This window comes from Rhododendron vialii, chromosome 4a (genome assembly GCF_030253575.1).
Source record: "Rhododendron vialii isolate Sample 1 chromosome 4a, ASM3025357v1".
Lineage (NCBI taxonomy): Eukaryota > Viridiplantae > Streptophyta > Magnoliopsida > Ericales > Ericaceae > Rhododendron > Rhododendron vialii.
The window spans coordinates 10050167-10064379 of record NC_080560.1 but is presented as its reverse complement, the minus strand read 5'-3'; the positions used below and the strand labels follow the sequence as shown (position 1 = coordinate 10064379).

The 14213-nt window shown below is 36.3% G+C and overlaps 1 protein-coding gene across 2 annotated transcripts in view; it reads left to right on the top strand.

Moving 5' to 3' along the window:
- The window catches only part of LOC131321956 (F-box protein At4g22390-like), a 78109-nt gene that overhangs the window by 42067 nt on the left and 21829 nt on the right, over positions 1 to 14213 (top strand). The gene's annotated exons all lie outside the window — the stretch shown is intronic.

Sequence of the window (14213 nt, the reverse complement as noted above, 5' to 3'; positions counted from 1 at the left end):
TCCTAAAAATGAAGAAGTCAAGAAGGCCATAAACTGCTTAGTCATGTTTACGAACAAGCTGCTCACAAGTAGCTCAAAGGCCTAGAAGGTTCTTTCTAGCAGGTCTAAGCAAGTTGCTCACAAGCAGCTCAAGACTTGCAGCCATTTTCCTTCGGCATGAAGCAAGGACACATGACATTCATGCAACCCATATGGCCTAAGCAGCTCAATCAGGCCTGCACAAACTGCTCACAAGCAGCTAACTTAGGCCTCCTTGATTTTTATTTACAAGAAAAGAGGGCACAAGTACCAAAAATGCCTTTTGTTTTGAATGTTCTTACATAAAGAACCAACTTAGAGCTTTCAAGGGCCCACAAGAGACGAAAAGTGGATGAAAAGTCTTCTCTTTTACAGAAAAGTTTTAGCTTTTAGCCTTAAAAGGTCCCAAAGCTCTCCTTTTAGCAAGTACCTGTGCAAAAAGAGAAAATAAAGGCCTGAAATAGTTGATTTCAGGCTTCAAGCAAAGCTTGTAGCCAAAGTCTTGGAGTAAGAAAAGAAGCAAGACATGGACACATGGCAGCCATGCAAGAAGACACGTGGAGGCCATGCAAGGTCTATGTTGCTGCCTATAAATACCAAAATTGAAGAACTTAGCAAAAGTCCTCGACCAATCAAGCCTACGGTTTATCCAATCCAAATTACAATTATCTTTACATTTCCAGCAAATGTCTTTATCTTTCGGTTTCCGACCATCAAGCCCACAGCTTATGCAAATTTATCTTTCAATTATCTTTACTTTTCAGCAAAATATTTTACTTTCCCGTTCAATCTAGTCCAGCTTAGATTTTATTTCCTTTTATTTTCTTGTACCTAAACTTCGTTAAACCGTTAATGAAGTTCTCTTAATTTCATTGCACCTTGTTTCTATTTCTTTCCATTTTTCACAACGGTTGAAAAATTTTAAGTCCTTATTCCGCAAAGGTAAATCACGAACCACATACGGCCTCACCCCTTAGGTCATATGCAACCGCGCTAAAAAAAGTCAGATTTGAGGCATTCAGGCCTTAGCAAGAAGTTGGATTGCAATTCTATCACGCTCTCGATTTTCAACATAAATAAATAAGCTATTTCGATAAAAGATCATCGCATAAGATAAATAATATCCAAAAGGTGTTCCCACCTGTTTAATTTACAAATCAAGTCCCCAAGTTAAGAAATATACATCCTTGGCATACCGGCCCCGAAATAAGTTTAAATACGAATGCCAACAAGTTAATAACTTACAAACGTTTTAGTCAAAAGGAAATTCTTGAATGAATAGTTACAATCCCATCTTTATCAAAAAGAAAGTCAATTATAAAGATGATTTAGTAACTAAATAAGTTAGCTTTCAAAAAGTCTTTCACTTCCAAGCATACGATGCAGGCAAACTATTGTTCGGCGTTTGAACCTGAAAAGAAAGATTAGGTTGAGCTACACAAACTTAGTAGGAAATTCTCTACAAAATCTATATGCTGGTGAGATGATAAACATGGACACAGTGAATTAAGCTAAATCGCAAACTCAACAACAACGCATTTCAACACCATTTACTAGTATCAAAACACCCTTAGACACACAAATACATGCGCACACACACACACACACTCCTTCCACCAAATTTCCATCCCTTGCGATATTATGTTTCCACCCCTTGCGTCATAATAAACTCCACCCCTTGCGAATTTGTGTTTTCACCCCTTGCGTTACAATAAACTCCACATTCAACTTCACCACTATAATCACATTACTATCACTATCAAATACCGAAACCATATACTCATTCCAACATTATCCAACACATCACAAATAACTCATGAATCTCAGGTACTATCAAGACAAAGTACATCATTCATAAGAACATGAAATTCATAAATCCAAGGGTGTTCGTCTCGAACCATACATAGCAATCAAACACTAATATCACACGAAATCACCACATAACATGTAGAGAAAGAAAGAAACCCCTACCAAAGTGGATTTTGAGCAAAATCCTAAGTCTACGAAAAACTATAAGCTCAAATCCACCAAGAACAAGCTCCACCCAAACTTTGCTACAAGATCTAGAGAGAATATAACCAAAAAACAAGATAAACAAGCAAGGATCAAAAAGTGATTGAAAGGAGAGAGAGAGAGAGAGAGAGAGAGAGAGAGAGAGAGAGAGAGAGAGAAACATGGATAAGAGCCAAGGAATGAGAGTAAGAACACAAAACTTACCCTTTGTTCACCAAATGCAAGAATCAAGTGAATTTGAGGTAGGAATCGTTTGAATTTTGAAGATTTGAGGTAGAAATCAAAGGATTTGAGTGAGAATGGAGTGGGGTAGGTGAGAGGAGGTATTTCTAGGGTTATTTCGTGGGTCTGGGTATAAAAAATGGTAAATGGGTGTATTTATAGTGGTCTGAATCTCGTGCTGAAATTTCAGAATTTTGACAAGGTGTATCGGTACTGGAAAATGACGGTACCGGTACAGGTACCCAGAAGATTCAGCATTGCACAGTTTCTGGTCGAGGTGTACCTCTACTGGAAAAAGTTGTACCTGTACACCACAAACAGATTTGAAAGTTTTGCCAACGTTCAACGAATCAAACCCCGATTGCTATCAACACTTCCACACATCATTACAGCATCAAAACTCGTAGTTCAACTATTCTCCGAGTGTCCGATACATAACGGTAGGCATATTTGTATAACCTCATTAGTAAACATGTAATTTAATCAAAATACGGTCTTCCACATATTTAAGTGATTAAAGAAAATAGAATAATTTACGAGTCTTTACAAATCCAGTCCTGGCACGCCCGCAACAGGCATAGAACTGCACGTCTTGTGGTTCCTAGGCCATTTTTTTATATTTGGGAACAAACAGCCCCACACACACTGCACATGTTGGGCCTACTCCCTTTGTAAGTGCATGTGTGATTATAGTATGACCAGTTCGAATAGTTGTGCACCTAGCATTTTCATATGGAGAAAGAGAATGGGCTGGGCATAGGGGTTGTGCCAAAAGCCCAACTTCCGGAATAAATGTGAAATGCTCTCTATCTCTCTCCCTCCCTCTTTCTCTCTCACACACCCCCAGCCCCTCTCAATTAGTACATCTCTCTCTCTCTCTCTCTCTCTCTCTCTCTCTCTCTCTCTCTCTCTCTCACACACACACACACACACACACACACACACACACACACCCTACATATTACTGTCTTTGATCATAGATATGCTAGGTTAAATCATAGAAATTTAGAGGAATCGAACGATCATAGACTACAACATAAAACCTAGGGCTTCAATCAATCATCTCCACTATAAGCTCTTATGTTAAGTTCAAATATCCAACTTTTCCCTCCTTCTCAAAACCTAGGGTTGTTTTTGTTCCAAATTGTCTCGATATTAGTAAGTAGTACTCCCTCCGTCTCATAATATTTGTTCGGTCCGCAAAACGGAGACGTAAAAATAATACTATTTTTGTGAGAAAAGTTGAAAAAAAATTCAACAATTTACTTGATCTCGACGAGTTCTTTTAACTTATGAAAAAAAATTAATTTTTTTCTCGAAAGAAATGCATTATTTTGTAGTCCTCGTTTCGCGGACTGGACAAATATTATGGGACGGAGGGAGTATCTTCTTATTTAGGAAGTTAGGAACAATGTCAGACTACATACCAACTGAAAGTAAATGACTACTTAAACCATAATGTCTTCACCCCCATTCTCAACATTTTGTCAATGGGCACACAAACAAAAGTAATCCTTCTAATTTTGCTATATTATTTTGACAGTGAAAGTACATAAACACTCCCTCAACTATCACTATTTCTCGTAAACATTCCCTCACATTTAAAAGCGCCCATGGAGATTCCATCAACTACTGAAAACGAAAAAACAAACAAACTCTGTTGATGGAATGAATGAATTGACGAATATACTCTTTCTATTATGATATGAATATACCTTGACTCCTCCCCCCATTAATGTCTCCATAAGAAACTCCTCCCCATTCCCAACCCAATAGGGAAACAAATCGATCCCATTCCATTCAAACTACATTTCCAATACAACAAAATTCAACACACATTTACCCATTAGAAGAAATAAAAACAACACCCGCCCCGCCGCCCCCCTCCAAAAAAAAAAAACAAAAGAAATCCTGCAACAATTGTCGGACCTTCAGAATCCTAGTAGACCCACCCACAAGAACAACGCCGTTGACATTTATCTTGTCCATTTTGGCATCCATCAAACACTTCTCCACTAGCTCCATACACTTCCTAAATAAATCAATGTTCAACTCCTCGAACCTGGCCCGAGTAAGGGTCGAGTTAAAATCAATCCCCTCGTGTAACGAATCCATCTCGATCATAGTTTCAGCAGTCGACGAAAGATTCCTCTTAGCTCTTTCATAGAAAAACTTTAACTTTATTACCGCCGCCGTCGCTTCCTGGTAGTGGCAGCTCGGTAGAGACCACAAAACCCTCTCTTTCCGAGCCCCCGGCAGCGACGTCTTCAAGACCATGAACTCCGCCTACGACACCACAACGGAGTTGGAGGATCCCGGCGGCGACTACCCTGTGGAGGCCGTGATCAGTGGGTTGAGGACGGCGGAGCGGCTATTTTTCGAGCCGAGGGAGACGAGTTTGATTCTCGGGGAGCTGAAAACAACTGGTCAGGTGCAAATTTGTCCGGAGAAAAAAGAGAGTAGCAGCGGTGGCGGCGTGCTGGTGGCAATGGACTTGATGGAACCGTACGCGGACTTCAAGCGGTCGATGGAGGAGATGGTGGAGGGCGACGGGCTGAAGGAGTGGGATCGGCTGGAGGAGCTTTTGGGATCAGCCGGAGGAGCTTCATCAAGGGAGAGAGAGAGAGAGAGAGAGAGAGAGAGAGAGAGAGAGAGAGAAGAAGAAGTATATAGATGTCAAAGAGAGATAAGAAGATGTATCTAGCTGTCAAAGGGCATTTTTGGCCGAAAAAGGCCCAAATTACTAAGGTGTGAGCTCTTAGCAAACGGTTCTAAGACGGAAGGGGGTCACTTGGGTAATGACAGTAGTTGAAGGGTCTTCATGGGCGCTTTTAAATGTGAGGAAGTGTTTACGAGAAAGAGTGATAGTTGAGAGGGTGTTTATATACTTTCATATTGACCGATAACTTTGTGATGTGTGGCTAATTATAGTACTAATTAGGTTATCTCTTCCCCATATCTTAGGAATGTATTGGCACATGTTGTTCTATTTTTAATTTCTCTTTTTATTATTCATAAGTTAATTTTTACTTTTCCAAACCTAGAAGTTCATGATGTTTTTTCCCTTGGCTCCTGTCTTAGAGGTTGTTCCCCCTTTTAAAAAAGATAATTTTTGAAACGGTCTTGCTATTGTCAGTCCAATGGGCTGACGATAAACACACTATAAGACAAAAAAAACACGCATTTCTGTGTATTTTTTATACCATTTAATACGCATTCACACTCTCACTATTGTCAGTCCACTGGGCTGATTTTAGAATTTTTTTTTTTCGAAAAAGAAGGTAAATTTCAAGGTCAAAAATTATGTATTTACGCAAATAATTTTTCTACCAATATGGATCTTGTTTAATAGATCTCATTGAGATCTTTTAAACGGTTCAAAAAAAATTGAAAAATTATTTTTCATTTTCGTTATATTTGAGTTAGAAATTACCTTCTTTTTGAAAAAGAAGGTTTTTAAAAAAAGCGGAACGGGGTCTTAGTCTCTAATTGTCAAATGCTCTATGCATGTCACTTCAAGTTGGTTGATCTCATCGAGCTTGATTATTTTGTAACGAGCTGAGCTAAAGTTGCTTTTTTCAAACCAAGCTTGAGCTTAGCTAAAGAGTTTAGTTTGATGGATTGGATTTGAAAGTGTTCTGAAATCCAGTTGTCGCTAACATCAAGACCATTGCTTGGATCACCAAAGATTCTGCGAACTTGATATGTGGGGGCCGGAAGCAAATTAAGCAGGGAGGTCAATTATTCTAGGAACGTACTATACATAAGGATGAAAGCGATCGGTTCAGCAACATTATGCGAGAATTGAACATTTCCATCATCATAATGCATTTAAAAAGTTGAGTTTTTTTTTTTCTTTCTATCCCATAAATTATGCACCATTTCTCTACTTAGTCCCGAAACTACCAATTTGATGATTTCATCCCCTCAACTATTATACCGTTACCTACTTACTTTAAGAATTAAAAATCCACTTTATTAGCCACGAAGAGAAGGTCCTTTGAGTACGATCTCGGTCTTCCGGATTATTGTGCTATTGACGATCAAGTCCTATGCTTAGGGCGTTTAAACCCTTATTCCAAAGGCACGATCAATCATTAAGCATCTCCATACAAGCTTGAAGCAATGCTGATTTTCTGGAAAACAGTTTATTAAAAACGTATTAGTATTTTTTTTATGGGAAACTGTTTGCAAATTAAACCGATTTCTGTGGATTAATTACGTTATGGAACATAGTTTCTGTGAAAAAAAGGAAAAAAGAAAACTTGTTATTAGTGCGGTCATGAGCAAAGATCAAGTTAGGGGTATTTTCACCAACCAATTAACAAGTTATAAGTCAAGGCTCAAGTTCCCACTTACCAGTTTTTTTCAAGATTCATGCAGCTGTAATTCTTTCCAAGTATACCTTTTGGAGTTTTTTTTCTTTTTATCTACTAAACTATACACATTTTCTCTATTTAGTCCCTAAATTATCAATTTGATGATTTCATCCCTTCAACTATTATACCGTTACATACTTAGTCCAATAGATAACGGAAATTAGAAATTTGGATGGAAAATGTTACGTAAGACCCTGTTTGAGACTCTGTAGAGCAGATACTTGATTATGAGAGCCTTAGAGATAAAAATTAAGCTTGCCACCGTGCATAGAGTATGAGTTCATTTTTTCTTTCAATTGTGGAGAAACGAGAATTGGACATTTCCATCATCATAATGCATTTAAAAAGTATACTTGGAAAGAATTACAGCTGCATGATTCTTGGAAAAAACAGGAATGTGGGTTTAACAATGACTTGACTTTAAACTTGGAGCTTGTACTTTCGAATCAAATCAAATAAATTAAGGTTAAAGCACGAACCTAATCTTTCTTTATTGAATGGATAGGGATACGGTGAGATACGGTGAGACTTGACTTACAACTTGTTAATTGCTTGGTGAAAACACCCCTGCCTAACTCGATCTTTACTCATGACCACACTAATAACACGTTTTCTTTTTTCCTTTTTCCGCAGAAACTATGTTCCATAACGTAATTAATCCACAGAAATCGGTTTAATTTGCAAACACCATAAATAAATAAAAATACTAATACGTTTTTAATAAATTGTTTTCCAGAAAATCAGTTTTGCTTCAAGCTTGTATGGAGATGCTTAATGGTTGATCGCGCCTTTGGAATAAGGGTTTAAACGCCCTAAGCGTAGGACTTGATCGTCAATAGCACAATAATCCGGAAGACTGGGATCGTACTCAAACGACCTTCTCCTTCCTGGCTAATAAAGTGGAATATTTGTAGGTGTAAGGTTTTCGGCGTTTAGACCACCAACTTAGTTTTGCTTTAAATGGTGGAAAATGAACAGCTAATTAACGATGTTTTAACTAATTAAAAGAGCGGCGAGATCTAGAAGATCCTAACATCCATAACTCAAAAGTCAGGAAAAATCTACAATACACACCCCTTAAAAGAGTATACTATATGCACCTATTTTATGGTTCATTCATAACATTTTAGTGTGTTTCATAACTTTTATTCTAGAATTCATAACTTTTTAGCAGTACAATTTGTAACATTTTCATTATAATTCATAGCATTTTGGTATATCTCGTAATCTTTATACGATTCGTAACTTTATAGCAATACGATTCGTAACATTTTTTCTATAATTCATAACATTTTGAAAGGTGCATATGATACACACCCAAATAAAAGATATGTATTATAGTCTTTCCCCTCAAGTTAAATCAGGTATTTTTTTTGTCTATATAAATAGATGGACTACCGAAGCCCATTGATCTCATCAGCTAGCTTAATACTTGTATATCTGATGAAGATGTTTCCTAAGAAGGTCTGCTTTGTAGTCTTCATTGTTCTCGCTCTTTTACTTCATTCAATTCCATTGCTGATCAGAGGTGCTGAAGTCCATGCAAGCAGTAAGCATCATTATCAACTCTATTCTATTAGCAGTATATATAGTACTATATGATATAGTATATGCTTATATATAGCTACTGAATTGAGTGAGTCTCTTCGTTAACAACATCGCAATCGTTCCGAAAAACTCATTAATTTGTATCATGTCGACATACTTCATTGTTGAGTACGTATAACTGGGTTTCGAAGTTCTTGGTAAATGATCAGGTTGGAATCGTTCTTGGGTGACTAATCCCATCGTCTGCTTGTAGAGAGCTCGTTTTAAAAATAGAATTCCGTATAGAATGGTCTCGTAAATTCAATTGATAAAAGAAACTACCAAGTTTCAGGCCTACTGGCTACTGAGCTAACCGTTGACAAACATGCACCGCCAATCCCTTGGCTTTTTCTACTTCGGAGAACCAAGAAAAAGTTTTCGAATTCAATCAGCAAAGAAAAAAAAAAGGGAGTTGATAATGTCAAAACCTTTTTTGTTCCTGCCAAAACCTTTTTTGTTCCTTCCAAAACTCAAAATTTACTTTTGATTGCATGACTTAATTACCATCTATTACGCCAATTGTTTTACACAATGAAATCTCATGACTCAATTCGAATAACTGCATCTCGACAGTGGTTTGAAATCCCATCAATAGGTTTTACTCTTGTCAGCCTACTCAAGGTTTACACGATGAAATCCCATTAGGATTATTTTATCATTGTTTTTAATTCTCCTACTCCAAGCTCATCAGAGCTTCAAATGAGAGAGGCGTACAGAGCTTGACTGGGGTTTCTCTTGGCATCCCCTATCAGATCTATTGAAAACAAGACTGTTAGATGGGTTGCTTTGCTTCCCTGCTTTGCTTTGCACTTATAACTTAATAAGGGTTGTTTTCATTTGGGATCATAATTAATTTTGCTTGTTACGATAGTAATTTTGTTTGAAAACAAGGTGTAGTGGAGCACAAGCTACTCACGATCATAAATTTTTATAGCAAACCCACCTCACCATTGTCACCATTTTCATGATCATAATATATTTTTTTCAATTTTGCACTTATGAGATTTGAAAGGGCATTTTTGTAAAGCAAGTGGTGTAGTGGATGAAAATTAAGTCATGTAATGAAAGGAAAACCTTAAGTTTTGGAAGAAACAAAAAGGGTTTTGGCAGGAACAAAAAAGGTTTTGGCATTATCAATTCCCAAAAAAAAAAAAAAAAATTATTAACCTACATACGTAATTTCCGAAACAAACGACAAAAAACTACTACTTGGCTGGGACACTTATGGTGAGGTTGGCCAAATCAAACTGAACCTTTTGTCCCAATCGATTGGGCTACATGAATCATGTTTCAATGAGGTTGGCCAATATTATTAATTTTTTTTTAAAGGGAATCGGTATTATTAATCTTTAATAATCTTGTCTTTAGTTTTTTTTTTCTCTTTAATTTTTTAGAGTAATCATTGGCCTCGATGAGAGTACTCTGAAAAGCATTAAGAAATGGTTCAAAATGTACAAAAGTTCAAATAAGACGATAATAAAAATAATTTTCTAATCTTTTTTCATGTTTAGTGAACTTTTTCTTGCTTTTGGTCATTATTTTTTCCTTTACATTTTTCTCGTCGAGACAGCTGAATAATAATCCGAAAATTTGATGCAAATATAACAAAAATTAGAAAAACAAACAAAAAAAATGCTGAAACAATTAAGTTAGGCTAAAGAGCCTCGTAGTAGTGCATTAACTTTTGTATTAATGTGTTGACGAGAAGAATCGGACTAAATACAAAAATATGGACCAAAGTTAAAAGAAAATTAGATAAAACTACACGAAAAAACATTAAAGATAGTTGTTTCAAAAAAAAAATCGTCTTTCGTGAACTCTTTTTTGTCGTTTTTTTTTCTTTTTAGATTCATCTCATTAAGACAAATTAATTTAAAAAACATAACTCGATCAAATCCAAAAAATTCACAGAAAAAAATGCTCAAAAGCACAGGGAAAAAATTTACGTTAAAGTGTCTACATTACTATTTTATGTCTGCAGCATTACAGAGAAAAATAAAATAGAAAATTAAGAAAAATAGTTGTAACTCAGATGTTAAATCCATGTAACTTTCTTTTCTTTTATTTATCATGAAAATCGATGTAACTCATTAGTACTGTACTATATATGCTTGCTGTGGTTGTCGAAGTGACAGGACGGAGGCTATTGCAAAATGGTCATGCAGACCCAAGTCACTCGCCAGGACACGGACATGGTGAATAAAGCCAAGGAAATTAAAATTACTACTACTTCTAGCTTTCGGATTTCAAGAGTACCGTACGTACGTGTAATCCACAACGAAGTGATTAAATTTCATACATATTAATCAAGTTCTGTCGTCATGTTCAAGTGCTTCATTCATTCTCATTCATTTATGATTTACTGCAGAGATAATATCAAAAAAAAATTTGAATATATGCGAGGGAAAGTTTGAAGGTTTTATAAATTATTTACACCGCCGGTGTAAACGTATATTTTCTCTAAATCAATTGCACTGCGTCACGTCGTCATATTTTATTAATTGGGGCCACTGTTTTGACACGTGTCGCAATGCAATTGATTTGAAAAAAACAAATGTTTACACCGACGGTGTAAAGAATTTATTCTCTTTTTATTTTTTTGAGTGAGAAAATGAACATGAGAGGATGTTACCCAGAATGGCAACCAAGAAGGGGGGAAAAGTGTTGCTAAAGCCAATAAAAATTATCTCTAACAATCTTTTAATCAAAACAATATGAGTAAGTAAAAGAGAGAGAGTTAGAGAGATAAAACCCGATTATAGTGGTTCGGCCCGGATTTGTCCACGGTCCAGCCTAATCCACTTCTTCTCAAGCAACTACTTGAAGGTTCATTTAATTTTCAAAAAGATTACAGTAAGTCTTGCGGGTGTTTACAACGACCTTATCTCCTAGCTTTCCTGAGGAGTTAGTACAACCGCAAGAGTTTTCTCCGAAAACCTCTCAAAAACAATAACACCCAAATTCAAATCTGAATTTGGTCTTCTAAGCTTTCAAGTGTTTGACTCAAACACTCGCTTAGGAATTACAAGTATGTGGAGAAATTTGAAACTCTCAAATAACAATAACCTCACAAGGTAGATATGAAAGTTGAAGCTCTCAACTTATACAAAATCTCTCTCAAGATAGATATGAAAGGGTTGGCTTGATTTTTGGAGAATTTGCATGGGGTGATATGGAATGTTGTAGCTTCAATCTCCACTCATCAATGAGTTCTTGAACCCTTATATAGCCATCTAATTTCCTACTAGCTGTTTGAAAAGTGATTGAACCGTTGGAGAATTGAGTGGAGGAAGTAGCTGTTGGAGGCCATTTTACACTGGCCAGTTGACAAAGAAGTCGTCCGGGTGGTCGACTGGCCGGTCGTCCGGTGGGTCATGCGGTTGGTCTCCTGGTGTCACACCCTTCTGTTCAGACAGCTGGCTTGTCAGCCGATTCGTCAACCTGTGGCTCAAATTTCATCTCAATAAATCCGTTAAAGCATATATCGGGCTCATTAAGTCTTTGTAAGAATTTAAACTTTGAATCTAAGAGACTTTGTGCAATGTTTCAAGTCCTAAAATATTTACTCCGAAAAAGACTTTTCGAAAGATTAGCATTTGCCGAAACATCATAATATCATTTTTTTCAACATTCATGAAATAAATATATAAATGTAATACATATAATTTTTCTCAAATTATTATGCATACATTTTTCAACAATCTCCCCATTTTTAATGAAGGCACAAAAATGATAGATTTTATGCGAAAGCAAAGATTATGCCAATAAATCTCCTCCTTAGTACATGCTCCCCCTAAATGAGATCTTTTAAGGAATATAAGGAGTATGATCATAAGATACGCATCTCGTGGTTCACATGAATCTTAACTCTTAGATGGTTAAATCTACAAACAAGAGCCAAGACTCTGATTCCCGCTACAAGAAAAATGAAATTTGGTGACGAAAAAGTAGCGACGAAATTTAATTTCGTCACTAAATGAGTATGTTTGGTAACGAAAAAATAAATTCGTCACTGTTTTGACAACTTCCATGACGAAATAATTTTGTCACCAATTATACCTGTTTAGCGACGAAAATAAATATTTTCGTCACTAAAGGTACCCATTTGGCGATGAAATATATTTTTCGTGGCCGAAAGCTTAAAAAAGGTGACGAAATTATTTTTCGTCACCAAAGATAATCATTTGGTGACAAAATATATATTTCGTCGCCAAATGGAACCAATTTAATAACGAAATATTTTTTTTGTCACCAAATGCTTAACTTTGATGACGAAAAATAATTTTATCACCATTTTAATGTTTTCGGCGACGGAAAATATATTTTGTCATCAAAGGGTACCTTTGGTGACGAAAATTTTGAATTGCGCTTTATCACTAAATGTATTTCGGACATAACTCTTTACTAAGAACTCCAATTGACATAATTCAAATTGGGTTTGAACAATAACTCAAATGCCTACAACTTTCATGTTTATCAAAATTGCTAATTTTAATATTTAAATGTTCAAAACTACATTTGAAATATATTTTCATGTTAAACATGTATGTTATATATTAGATATTTCAAATATGTACTAAAAAGTGTGTGTGGTGTAGTTGGTCGAAACTTGCGCGAAAAAATTAGGAGACTCACGTTCGAAACCTAGTAGGAGCAAGAAAGAGGGATTTTTTTCCATATGAAAACGTCTTTTGCAACGAAAAATTTCGTCACCGGTTTCTTATATTGGTGACGAAATTTTTTGTCACCGATGTGACCCATCAGTGACGAATTTTTTCGTCGCCAAAAGAAATAATTGATGACAAAATTTCTTCGTCGAAAAGCACAATAGGTGAGGAAAAAATTCGTCACCAATTATTCACTTTTTGGTGACGAAATATTTCGTCATTAAAAGGAACTATAAGTAACAAAAAATAGATTTCATCACTAGGTAGGAATCCTCGACAACTTATAGTCGACAAAAATTTTTTTGTCACCTATATTATTTGTAACGAAAAACATGCAATTTGTGACGGTTTTCATTCGTCACTCAATGTAATTTTTCTTGTAGTGACCAATTGTTATCCAAAATGGCAACCAAGAAGGGAGGAAAAGGGTTGCTAAAGCCAATAAAAATTATCTCTAACAATCTTTTAATCAAACAATATGAGTAAGTAAAAGAGAGAGAGTTAGAGAGATAGAACTTAATTATAGTTGTTCGGCCCGGATTTGTCCACGGTTCGGCCCAATCCACTTCTCCTCAAGCAACTACTTGAAGGTTCCTTTAATCTTCAAAAAGATTACAGTAAGTTTTGCGGGTGCTTACAACGACCTTATCCCCTAGCTTTCCCAAGGAGTTAGTACAACCGCAAAAGTTTTCTCCGAAAACCTTTCAAAAACAATAACATCCAAATTCAAATCTGAATTTGGTCTTCTAAGCTTTCAAGTGTTTGACTCAAACATTCGTTTATGAATTACAAGTATGTGGAGAAATTTGAAACTCTCAAATAACAATAACCTCACAAGGTAGATATGAAAGTAGAAACTCTCAACTTATACAAAATCTCTCTCAAGATAGATATGAAAGTGTTGGCTTGATTTTTGGAGAATTTGCATGGAGTGATATGGAATGTTGTAGTTTCAATCCTCACTCATCAATGAGTTCTTGAACCCTTATATAGTCATCCAATCTCCTACTAGCCGTTTGAAAAGTGATGGAACCATTGGAGAGTTGAGTGGAGGAACTAGCCGTTGAAACTAACCATTGGAGGCCATTTTACACTGGCCGGTTGACAGAGAGGTTGTCCGGGTGGTCGACCGGCCGGTCGTCCGGTTGGTCTCCGGGTGTCACACCCTTCTGTTCAGACAGCCGGCTTGTCAGCCGATTCGTCAACCTGTGGCTCAAATTTCATCTCAATAAATTCGTTAAAGCATATATCGAGCTTATTAAGTCTTAGTAAGAATTTGAACTTTGAATCCAAGAGACTTTATGCAATCTTTCAAGGCCTAGAATAT